This window comes from Ovis canadensis, chromosome 19 (genome assembly GCF_042477335.2).
Source record: "Ovis canadensis isolate MfBH-ARS-UI-01 breed Bighorn chromosome 19, ARS-UI_OviCan_v2, whole genome shotgun sequence".
NCBI classification, from domain to species: domain Eukaryota; kingdom Metazoa; phylum Chordata; class Mammalia; order Artiodactyla; family Bovidae; genus Ovis; species Ovis canadensis.
This window is the reverse complement of record NC_091263.1, coordinates 46800776-46813357: the sequence shown is the minus strand read 5'-3', so window position 1 is coordinate 46813357 and position 12582 is coordinate 46800776. Positions and strand designations below refer to the sequence as shown.

Below are 12582 nucleotides of genomic sequence, written 5' to 3'. Positions count from 1 at the left end.
AGGAAAAAAAGGAAACAGTGACAGACTTTATCTTTTTGGGCTCCAAAATCACTTCTGATGGTGACTGATGCTGAAGCTGAAGCTCCAATACTTTGGCCACCTGATGCAAAGAGCTGACTCATTGGAAAAGACTCTGATGATGGCAAAAATTGAGGGCAGGAGGAGAAGGTGGCGACAGAGGAAGAGATGGTTGGATAGGATCAGCGACTCAATAGACATGAGTCCGGCAGACTCTGGGAGACAGTGAAGGACAGGGAAGCCAGGAGTGCTGCAGTCCATGGGGTCTCAAGAGTCGGACATGACTGAGCTACTGAACAGCCACATGACCTGGCAATACAACCCCTGGGCCTGTATGCCACAGAAAACCATAATTTCAAAAGACACCCACACTCTAAAGAACTTCGGAAGCTGGGATTCAAGCGTACTCATTATTATGTAACAACCAGATCATCAAGGGACACCTACTGCAAAGCTCAGGGAACGCTCCTCAGTCTCTTAGAATCTGTACAAGAAAGAAAGTGAGTAAGAGCTGATGTGTGTGCGAGTCCCTTTGCGCTACACCGAAACAACCACAGCACTGAACTATATGCCAATACAGAAGCGAAATCAAATCTCAAAGGAAAAAACAAATGAACCAAAGCCAAAATAACTGCCTTTAGGCCTCGGGGACTGGCTGCTGTCACATCCCAACACCCAGGTCGCCCCAGGTCACCCAGCTAAACCGTGGTGCAGGTGAGGGAGCTGGGGATGAGGTGCCAGCAAATAAGCCCCTCTTGGGCCTGGAGTGCCCGGTCCTCTGTGGATGGTACCCCAATGTCCTGATCTAGGAGGACTGCACTCATTTCACATGCTAGCAAAAAGTGGAAAGTGAAGGCAAAAGTCGCTCAGTCGTGTCCAACTCTTTGCAACTCCATGGACTATAGAGTCCATGGAATTCTCCAGGCCAGAATACTGGAGTGGGTAGCCCTTCCCTTTTCCAGGGGATCTTCCCAACCCAGGTCTCCGGATCGCAGCTGGATTCTTTACCAGCTGGGCCACAAGGGAAGCCCTAGGAAATACCCAAAATCCTTCCAGCTAGGCTTCAACAATATGTGAATCAAGAACTTCCAGATGTACAAGCTGGATTATCAAAAGATCAAACTGCCAACATCTGCTGGATCACAGAAAAAGTATGGGAATTCCAAAAGAACATCCCCTTCTGCTTCATTGACTACACTAAAGCCTTTGTGTGGATCACAACAAACTGTGGAATATTCCTGAAGTGATGGGAATACCAGACCACTTTACCTACCTCTTGACAAACGTGTATGCAGGTCAAGAAGCAACAGTTAGAACTGGACATGAATATTGGACTGGTTCAAAATTGACAAAAGAGTACACCAAGGATGTAAATTGTCACCCTGCTTATTTAACTTATATGAACAATACATCATAGAAAATGCTGGGCCGGAAGAAGCACAACCTGGAACCAAGATTGTCAGGAGAAATATCAAAGCCACAGATATGCCCACGAAACCACTTTAATGGCAGAAAGTGAAGAGAAAGTGAAGAGGAACTAAAAAGCCTCTTGATGAAAGTGAAAGAGGAGAGTGAAAAAACTGCCATAAAATTCCAAGATTCAAAAAATTAAGATCATGATATCCGGTCCCATCACTTCATAGCAAACAGATGGGGAGAAAGTGGAAACAGCATCGGAATTCATTTTCTTGGGCACCAAGATCACTGCGGACAATGACTGCCGCCATGAAATTAAAAGAGCCTGCTCCTTGGAAAAAAACTATGACAAACCCAGACAAGGAATTAAAGTGCAGAGACACCACTTTGCTGACAAAGGTCCTCATAGTCAAAGCTATGGTTTTCCCAGTAGTCATGTATGGATGTGAGAGCTGGACCATAAAGAAGGCGGAGAGCCCATGAATTGATTCTTTCAAACTGTGGTGCTGGAGACTCTTGAGAGTCCCTTGGACAGCAAGGAGACCAAACCAGTCAATCCGAAAGGAAATCAACCCTGAATATTGATTGGAAGGTCTTGTGCTGAAGCTGAAGCTCCAATACTTTGGTCGCCTGATGTGAAGAGCTGACTCATTGGAAAAGACCCTGATGATGGGAAGGACTGAGGGCAAGAGGAGAAGGGGGCAACAGAGGATGAGACGGTTGGGTCGTAACACTGACTTAATGGACATGAGTTTGGGCAGACTCCAGGAGATGGTGAAGGACAGGGAAGCTGGCATGCTGCAGTCCATGTGGTCACAAACAGGCTCGACTTAGGGACTGAACAATGAACAGCAACAGAGAAATGCCAAGAATGCTGCCCTTAGGTTCAGGGACTGGGCTGCTGTCACACCCAGGAGCAAGGGCTGACCCAGGTCCCCCAGGCTGAGCTGTTGTGCAGCTGAGGGAGTTGGGGATCAGATACCTGGGAATGAATCCCTCACGCGCCTGAAGTGCCCCATGACCTGGGGATGGGACCCCAATCTCCTGATCCAGGTGGGTCCTCCTACACCTCACGCAAGTCGAGTAAATCCTGGAAAAGGTGGACCCCTGAGCAGAGAAAGCTTTGAAAACCTGCCTGCTCCCCAGCTCTCCTGGCGCTGGGGTTCCCACAGGCAGCCTTCTTCCTTGGAAGTCACCCAGCCTATGGAGGACAGCATTAGGGCGGGGCTTGGGATTTCTGGGAAAGGACATGCTATGTGGGAAAAAGCACCGAGACACTAACCCTGGACTCTTCAGGCACATTCCACTGGAAGCCCCATTTTCTCTAGGGCTCTAGTTGCCCAAGCAATCTAGCCAGGCGCTGAGAAGTGCTGCCACCTTGTGGACGTTTCCCAAAACTACAAATGTCAGAGCAGTGCTTCGGAGAGCTTCAGAGTCACCAGGCCTGCAAGGCTATAAAGGACATGCTTGCTAAGTCGCTTCAGTGGTGTTGAGACCCTGTAGACCGTGGCCAGCCAGGCTCTTCTGTCTGTGGGATTCTTCCAGCAAGAACGCTGGAGTGGGTTGCCATGTCCTCCTCCAAGGGACCTTCCCAACTCAGCAACGGAGTCAGGGACTGAATCCACGTCTGTTGTGTCTCCTGCATTGGCAGATGGGTTCTTTACCACTAGTGCCACCTGGGAAGCGTGTAAAGGTCACCAGCCTGCAAACAGTGTCCTCGGACAGGTTACTGGAAAAGAATTTTGAAATGGGTGGATCTTGGAGAACCCAATTTCCAGCAGTCATTTCAAATTTAATGAACACAGTTTATTCTTTTTTCTTTCCTTTGGTTTTTTAAGAAGCACATATTTTAAACATGCTCCATAAGAGAGCTAGAAATCAAACATGCTCCCCTTTTAGAGAGCTAGGAATCAAAACTGCAGCAAGGTATCTCCTCTCATCACTCACAAGGGCCATCACCAGACAGTCGACCCACAAGGAACAGGTGACAGCAAGAGCATGCATGAAACAGGACCCTCCTACCTTGTTTTGAGGAATGGATCAGGCAGCAGCCACGGTGGAGAACAGTGTGGATGTTCCTGAAAACACAAAAAACAGAGCTGCCACATGACCTTGAAATCCCACCCTTGGACCTGCAGGCCAAGGAAAACCATAATTTTAAAAGACAGCTGTTCCCTAAAGTTCACTGCAGCACCATGGGCAATGCAAGCAACGGAAAGCTCCCTGGACAGACGCCTGGAGAAGATGAGGTCACCCGGTACCATGGGATAGGATTTAGCCAGGAAAATGAATTACTGCCTTTGCAGCCACATGGATGGTCCTGGAGATGATCGTGCTCACTGAAGGAAGTCAGCTAGGGAACAACAGAACTATGAGAACTCTTAGAGGCCAAATCTAAACCACCATACAACTGCACTCATTTATGAAACAGACTTCAAAAGAAACTTATGGTTCCCAAGGGGGAAAAAATTGGGGTAAAGAAGGACAAGGGGATGGCAGGAGGAACTTAGGAGGGTGGGATTCACACATACACAACATTATATATGGAACAGATCACCAAGAAGCACTTACTGCAAAGCACAGGGAAGCCTACTCAACAGTCTCTAATAAGCTATACAGGAAGAGAGTGTGACTAAGAGTTGATATATGCATACGTATAAGTGAATCCTTTTCTGCTACATTGAAATAAACCACTGGAAGTTAACTATATCTCAACACTAAAACAAAATCAAGTCTAAAAAGGAAAAAAAAAAAGGAAAGTAAAGAATCGCCAAGAATATTGCCCCTTGGGCTTGGGGACTGGGTTGCTTTCACATCCCTGGAGCCCAGGCCACACAGGGTCCCCTAGGCTGAACTGTGGTGCAGCTGGGGGAGCTGGGGACGAGGTGCCAGTGAATGAACGCTTCTTGGTCCTGGAGTGCCCAGTCTCCTGTGAATGGGACCCGAATCTCATGTCCAGGCGGGCCCTCCTATACCTCACCCTAGTCAAGTACATTCAGGAAACGTGGTCCTCTGTGCCATATGAGCTTTGAAAAGTCACCTGCTCCCCAGGTCCCCTGTGCTGGGGTTTCTATCAGCAGCCTCCTTCCTCTGGAGTCTTGCCACCTATGGACCACAGCATCCTCAGCATCTCCGTTAGGGCGGGAATCAGGATTTCTGGGAAGGAAGAACACTTCACAGTAAAGTGCCAAGAGAGGAGCCCTGGACTCTCTCTTCCAGCGCACTCCACTGGAAGCCACCACCCAGGTACATCACTTTCTCTAGGCCTCTGATTACCCAAGTCGCCCGAGGCAGGAGCAGAGTTGTGCTGCCGCCTTGTGGACGTTTTCTGGAACTACAAGTGCCAGAGCTGAACTGCTGGGCACTTCAGAGTCGTAAGGCCTGAGGGACTGTAAAGGAAACCAGCACACAAGCTATGTCCTGGGGCAGGTCATGTAAAAAGAATTTAAAAGAGGATGGGTCTTTCGAAAGCTGCTTTCCAGAGGTTAATTTTACATACTTTTTTCTTCTATTTGGTATTTTAAAAAGAACATATTTTAAATATGCGCCACTGAAGAGGAAAAGTTAAAATTTTACATAACCTCCTTCTCTTTCAGCCTCCCCTGCCCCTTGCAAAGTCTTGATCACGTAGGTCACGTAGTCTCAGAAAGTGGGGACTTGCAATACTAGGAACTGCAGTTTATCTCACTCACCCTTGTCCTGCTCTTTGCAATCACCGAGCCCCTGCAAACCTGCTTAATCACGCCTGTCCAGGTCAGGCATCCCCCTCCCCATCTTGACCACTGTTCCCACGTGCACGAAACCCCTTAGTTTAAACCAGCCTATTAACAGCTAGTGTTGCCCACTACAGTCTGTCTATAAAAACTCTGTAATCCCTTTGTGCAGGGCTCAGAGCTTGGAGTAGTAACTCCTCTGGGGAGTTCTCCAACTCTCCGAGGGTGGTGCTTGGTTTCTTGAGTACTGATTTCTGCAACACCAAAATGCTCATCTTCCAGAGCTGCAAATCAAAACTGCAGCAAGGTAACTCCTCGTACCAGTCACAGCGGCCATCACCACACAGTCCACACACGAGGAAAGCTGGAAAGGGAGGACATGCCTGAAACAGGACCCTCCTACCTTGTTTTGAGAAATGAAAGTGGGCAACTGACACAGTGGAGAACAGTGTGGACACTCTGGAAAAGCTACAAACAGAGCTACCACATAACTTAGCGACCCCACCCCTGGACCTGCAGGCCAAGGAAAAACCATAATTTGAAAAGACACCTGTACCCGAAAGTTCACTGTAGCACCACGGGTAATAGCTAGCAACCCAACGCTTCCTGGACAGATGTGTGGAGAAGAAGATGCGGTCAGTCTGTACCATGGAATAGGATTTAGCCATGAAAATGAATTAACGCCTTTGCAGCCACATGGATGGACCTGGAGAGGATCATGCTAAATGAAGGAAGTTAGAGAGGGAACAACAGAATGACTATGGCATCTCTTAGAGGTGGATTCTAATACGTGATACAACTGTATTCCCTTATGAAACAGACTTAAAGTCTACAAAAAGAAACATGGTTCTCAAAGGGGAAGAATCCGTGGTAAAGTTGGAGGGGGAAGTAGGGAGAACTTAGGAGGGTGGGATTCACACATACACAATACTATATATGAAAGAGATCATCAAGAAGTACCTACTGCAAAGCACAGGGAATGCCTCCCTAACAGTCTCTGATAAGCTGCACAAGAAAAGACCAGTGACTAAGAGCTGATATTATAAGAGAGTCTGTTTCGCTACACTGAAAAAAAATCAAACCACAGGAATTCAAGTATATTTCAACATTAAAGCAAAATCAAATCTAAAAAAAAAAAAAAGGACTGTAAATACCGCCAAGAATGTTGCCCTTAGTCCTCGGGGACTAGAGTGTAGCCATATCCCTGGAGCCCAAGTCGCCCGGCATCCTCCAGGCTGAACTGTGGGTGTAGCTGAGGGAGTTGGGGACAAGATACCAGCCAATGAGCCTCTCTTGGGCCCCTAGTGTCCAGTCCCTTGTGGATGGGACCACGATCTCCTGAGCCAGGTGGGCCCTCTTACAACTCATGCAACTCGAGAACACCCAAGAAACAGTGGACCGCTATGCGGAGAGAGCTTTGAAAAGTCACCTGCTCCCCAGGGCTCCTGTATTGGGGTTCCCACCTGCCGCTGCCTTCCTCGGGAGTCTCACCCAGTCTATGGACCACAGCACCCTCAGCATCACCGTGAGGCAGAGCTTGGGATGTCTGGGAAAGGGAATTCTACTTGGAAAATAGTAGGGAGACACAAACCCTAGGCTCTTTCTTCCAGCACATTCCACCAGAAGCTACACCCGAGAACACCACTTTTTTCTAGGCTTCTGGTTGCCCATGTCACCCTAGCGGAGAGCTGAGAAGTGCTGAAGTGCGTAGAATCGAGAAATTCATATCTATGAACTCCTTTACCAAAGCAATCCCCCAGTCTCAGACTCAGAAAACCAACGTATGGTTACCTTGCTCTCAACAACTGCTCTCTCACTTTATTGGCCTGCCATGTGACATAGAGTGTGTCTTGTCTTGGTAATGTGATGGTGAACTAGTTAAATACAGCCTACATTTATTGATATTAGAGAATGCCTTTGGAAATTGTACTGTGGAAGTAGAGAAAGATATACAAAAGTTTAATGTCGGGAAGAAAAAAATTTTTTCCATCTACCCTTCTGATTTTTTAGCTGAGTTGCCTTAAGAAAAGACAGATTAATAAAGAGAAAAACAGAAGTTTGTAACATTTGGTTCATGTATACATGGGAGATACCCAGAGGAAAGTGAGTACCCAAAGAGCTAGCTTTAGAATTTAGGATTAAATCCCGTTTTAATATGGAAAGAGAACTGGGCATGTCGGCCTCTTGCAAGTCAGTCTCTTCAGTTATGTCGACTCTTTGTAACCCCACAGACTGTAGCCCACCAGGCTCCTCTTTCCACCGGATTCTCCAGGCAAGAATACTGGAATGGGTTGCCATGCCCTCCTCCAGGGGATCTTCCTGACCCAGGGATCGAACCCGAGTCTCTTATATAAGTCTCCTGAATTAGCAGGCAAGTTCTTTACCATTACAGCCGCCTGGGAAGCCCATGTCGGCCTCTTAGGGGAGAGTAAATAATTTTTTTTTCCCGTAAAGATGATTGGACCCCTAATGGAACTGATGAGAGGTATGCCAGTTTTTGACAAAGTTTTTGTCACAGTGTGGTGAGGACTTCTAGTTTCCTCTCCTGTGAATAATCAACCTTCCCTGATAGAGGAAATTCACCATGAGGAGATTTATGACAATTGACCACCTTCTGAAGGATCTGTCTTTGCAGGTAAAGGCAGCTTAGAGATTATCATAGTAAGTTACATCGGCCAGACAGAGAAAGACAAACATCATACGATATCACTTATATGTGGAATCTAAGCAGAAAAGAAAATGATACAAAAGTCTTTATACTTATTTACATATCAGAAATAGACCCACATACACAGAAAATAAACTTATGGTTACCAAAGGGGAAGGATTGAGGGAAGGACAAATTAGGAGTTTGCTATTAACATACACACACTACTGTATACGTATAACCAACAAGGACCTACGAAATAGCACAGGGAACGACACTCAGTATTTTGTAATAACTGTTAAGGGAAAAGAATCTGAAAAAGAATGCAAGTGTTGGTCACTCAGTCATACCCGACTCTTTGTGACCCCATGGACTGTAGTCCACCAGGCTCCTTTGTCCATGGGATTCTCCAGGCAAGAATACTGGAGTGGGGTGCCATTCCCTTCTCCAGGGGATCTTCCCAACCCAGAGACTGCAATTTGATTCTTTTACCATGGAATCACCAGGGATTCCCTTCCCATATCCATCACACACACACACACACACACACACACACGTGTGTATATATGTATATTATATGAAGTGTCTAGAGCTCAAAATAATCAGTATACCAACAAAGGAGCATATTTGGTGCAGCATGTCCTGAATCCTACAGTTGTAACTTTCACTAAGTGTTGTCTTCTCAAAAAATTCATGCTGACTCACTTCAGACCAAGTTCAGCTGGGCCTGAAAGTAGGAGCTGGCCAAAGAGTGGTGAAGGCTGTGTTATTTCCTCCATGACAAGGACTGGACAAGGAAGGTGGATATTTGATGCGCTGTCCAACCGTGTTAAAGGTTTGAGGACTTCTAAAATCATATAGTCACCAAACATTCTCCCCTTTCATCTCACATGGGTTAAAGATCCCAAGGGCTGAACAAATGTTTGGACACCTTCAGAGTTCTAATTACTGAGAGGATGAAAGTTTGCTGTTAAGATTTAAGCATGGCCTGCAGTAGCATCCGTGCAGTCAGACAACGCACCTGGTGGATTGATTCCCTTCTTGTTTGACTGGGAAGAGCAGAGAGCGTGGCTCTTGCACCAGGTGCCCAAAGGCATTCCAACTTGTTTCAAAGAGCCACTGTGTGAGGTTCACAGAGATGTCACTTTAAACTGATGTGAAGGGCGCCTGCCTGCTGATTCCCTCAAGTAGCCTCAGAAAAATCTGATCCTTACCAACCTCCAGGGCACACACACTCCCTGAGAATGTAAATCAGCTGAATTCTTCCTAAACACATGCACTTTTTTTTTTTTTTGAGTAAGTTGCTTTACACTGCTGTGTCAGTTACTGCTATACAGTAAAGTGAATTAGCCATGTGTAAATATATATATATATATATATATGTATATAAACAGCCCCTCTTTTTTGGATTTCCTTCCCTTTCAAGGCACCACAGAGCACCAAGTAGAGTTCTCTGTGCTATACAGTAGGATCTCATTAATTATCTATTTCACACATAGTATCAGCAGTGTAAAGGGCTTCCCAGGTGGCGCTAACGGTAAAGAACTCGCCTGCCGGTGCAGGAGTCGCAAGAGACGTAGGCTCGATCCCTCGGTCAGGAAGATTCCCTGGAGGAGGGCGTGGCAATCCACTCCGGTATTCTTGTCTAGAGAATCCCTGTGGACAGAGAAGCCCGGTGGGCTCCAGTCCACACAGTTGCATAGAGTTGGATATGACTGAAGTGACTTAGTACGCGCATATCAGCGGTGCATGTATGTCAATAACAATTTCCCAATTCATCCCACTACCTGCTTTTCCCCCTTGGTATTCATAACTTTGATCTCTACATCTGTGTCTCTATTTCTGGTTTGCAAATAAGAGCATCTGTATCATTTTTCTAGATTCCACATATGTGCATGAATAAATGATATTTGTTTTTCTCCTGCTGACTTAACTGGCTTACTTTTACACAGTGCTTTTCACGCTAAGAAAATGCAGTATATACGGCTTCAGTGTTTCTGTTTGTTTATGATCGATGGCCTTTTTTCTGCAGCAATCCTGTAATAGTTTGCCTTCTTATTTTTATTATTCTCGCTGCATACTAATACTTGAAACATTTCAGTAAATCATGGTTCTCTGGTTCCTACTTCAGACTCATTTAACTAATTTAATGAGCTCTGTCTAATTATCGCATTTCACCTTTCATACAAGAGTGCAGCAATGCTTTCGCTGAAATAGCTGGTAATAGCTCAAACACTCAGAAAGGGAAGAAAATGAGGATGTATAATTCAGGACTCACAAGAGTTCAGATAGAATTCTTACAGATACATGTACATAGCTGTTCTATGTATGCCTCCATTAATTAATCCATTCACACATTCATTATGTATGCTCCAGGCATCACAAAAGACATCACATGAGCTTAAACAGCTCTTTCTTAGGTCTGTGTCCCTTTTAGGGGAGCATAAAACACGATGGTTAATAATTCTTGAGCTAGACTGTGTATACTTGCATCCTGGCCGCACCATTTCTTAGCCATGTGACCTTGGGCAAGTCAATTAGCCAGCTTATGACTCAATTTCCCCATCAGTAAAATGGGCATTATTATATATGGGCTTCCGTCATAGCTCAGTTGGTAAAGAATCCGCCTGCAATGCAGGAGACCCCGGGTCGATTCCTGGGTCGGGAAAATCTGCTGGAGAGGGGATAGGCTACCCACTCCAATATTCCTGGGCTTCCCCTGTGGCTCAGCTGGTAAAGAATGCGCCTGCAATGCAGGAGACCTGGGTTTGATCCCTGGGTTGGGAAGATCCCCTGGAGAAGGGAACCATTACCCACTCCAGTATTCTGGCCTGGAGAATTCCAGGGATTATACAGTCCATGGGGTCGCAAAGAATGGGACACAACTGAGCGACCTAAAAAAAAAAGCTGCTAGCACTACAGGACTATTGTAAACATTAAATGAGTCAATACATATACACACATGTTAAAGAGTGTCTGAGGCATAATAGGCATTTCACAGTTGTTGCCTCTATGTTTCCATCGTATTGTGTCTTGTGTGTGTCACATGAGGCGACTGCAATTGCCTGTCTACATATCTGGGCTTCCCTGGTGGCTCAGTGGTAAAGAATCTGCCTGCCAAGGCAGGAGACACAGGTTTGATCGCTGAGTGGGGAAGATCCTCTAGAGAAGGAAATGGCAACCCACTCCAGTATTCTTGCCTGGGAAATCCCATGGGCAGAGGAGCCTGGCTATAGCCCATGGGTCGCAAAAGAGTTGGACACAACCAAGCAATTAAAACAACAACAAATCTACTTATCTATTTTTTATTATTTATCTGTTATTTACTGTTTGCTTCCTTCATCAAACTATAGGATCCATAAAGACAGAGGCTATTAATAAATTTGCCATGCTTGGCATTGTGCTTGGCTTATAGTAAAGTGCCCAATTGATGTTTGCTGAATGAATGGACCAATGAATGAATGATTCCCTTTGGGGATGTGTAAGCCCGTTCACTCTCGACAAACTTCTCACTTCAGAGATTTCTGTGGCACATGTCTATCAAATACCATTTGCTGGAAATTCCACATGGTTTTCTGTCCAGATGGTGCCCATGACAAAGGCAAGGCATTCTGGCACGCAGGAAACTCAGGGTGCCAGATGCCTAGTCAAGTCACTGTATTATTCATCATCAAATGTTGTTGGCCAGGGAAGTGATGGCTGTCAGCTGAGCCCCACGGTGGTCCAGTGAAGAGTCTGGTCTCTAAAATCACCGCAGCTAGGACCATCATTAGGGAGAGAGGATGCTGTGGTAGGAAGATGGGGGTTAAAAAAGGGAGAAGTTTCTCAGTCTTGTTTTGGCTTTGCAACCTTGGGCAAGCCACTTCACCTCTCTGGTTCTCTCGGCTTAGTGTTTTTATAAATGAAAGCAAACTGTCATCAGTATTTCCCAAACCTGGTTGTGTCCCCAGAATCTTCGGGAAAGCTTTTTAAAATACAGATTCCTCTAGACTAGCAATCAGCAAACTTGGTCTATGAAGGGCCAGATAGCAAATATTTTAGGCTTTGTAGGTTGTATGATGTGCGTTCCAGCTGCCATGCTCAAGTCTCCCACTGTGTCATCAAAGCAGCGATGAAGATGATTCATCCACCAACAAACGTGGCAGGATTTGGCCAGCTTTCCTGGTGGCCATGGTTTGCTGACCACCCTGCATCGCACCCCCCGCTAGGCCAGACATGGCCTCTGCTGGGTAACGACCAGTTTTCTTATTTACCAAAGCTCCTCCAGATGACAGGGAGAGGCAGCTGCACTTGGGATCCACCAGATTAGATGCTAGAAGTCTTCTTCCCGCCCTTACTGGAGTTCTCATTCTCCGTTTCTTATTTTCACTGTAAGAAGTGGCTACTCTGAGTCAACACTATTTAGCTGGAGATCTTAATATTCTTTCAAATGCATCCCATTTGGGTATTAGCTTTCGACATCTAAAGTTTTTATTCTCTCAAAATTCAATTCTCTGTTCCACGCTTTCAACATCTGAAGTTTTTATTCTCTCAAAATTCAATTCTCTGTTCCACCAGGAAAAGTTTGAACAGTCCTTTTCATTGCATTGAAACCAAAAAGCACTTCTGTGTGTGACACCCTTGTCAGTTCTTTGCAGGTGACAACTTCACCACTAACTTGCAAATGCAAAGTTTAGTATTATCCTGTTTAGGCACTAAAGGGATACAGTGAGTCTCAACTTTAAGAAAGGATAATAGAAAAAAATATGCAATTATAAAACAGGTATGGGTGTTGATACTGTTTCCTTT

The 12582-nt window shown here is 45.7% G+C and overlaps 1 protein-coding gene across 4 annotated transcripts in view; it reads right to left on the bottom strand.

The window, feature by feature from the left end:
* The window catches only part of FRMD4B (FERM domain containing 4B), a 375185-nt gene that overhangs the window by 295657 nt on the left and 66946 nt on the right, over positions 1-12582 (bottom strand). Inside the window, exon 2 of one of the 4 annotated variants that reach the window (XM_069561675.1) lies at positions 3457-3512. The exons of the other annotated variants lie outside the window; for them this stretch is intronic. The gene's annotated coding sequence lies outside the window, so the exon portion shown is untranslated. The remainder of the gene's footprint in view (positions 1-3456; positions 3513-12582) is intronic. 4 annotated transcript variants of the gene reach the window in all.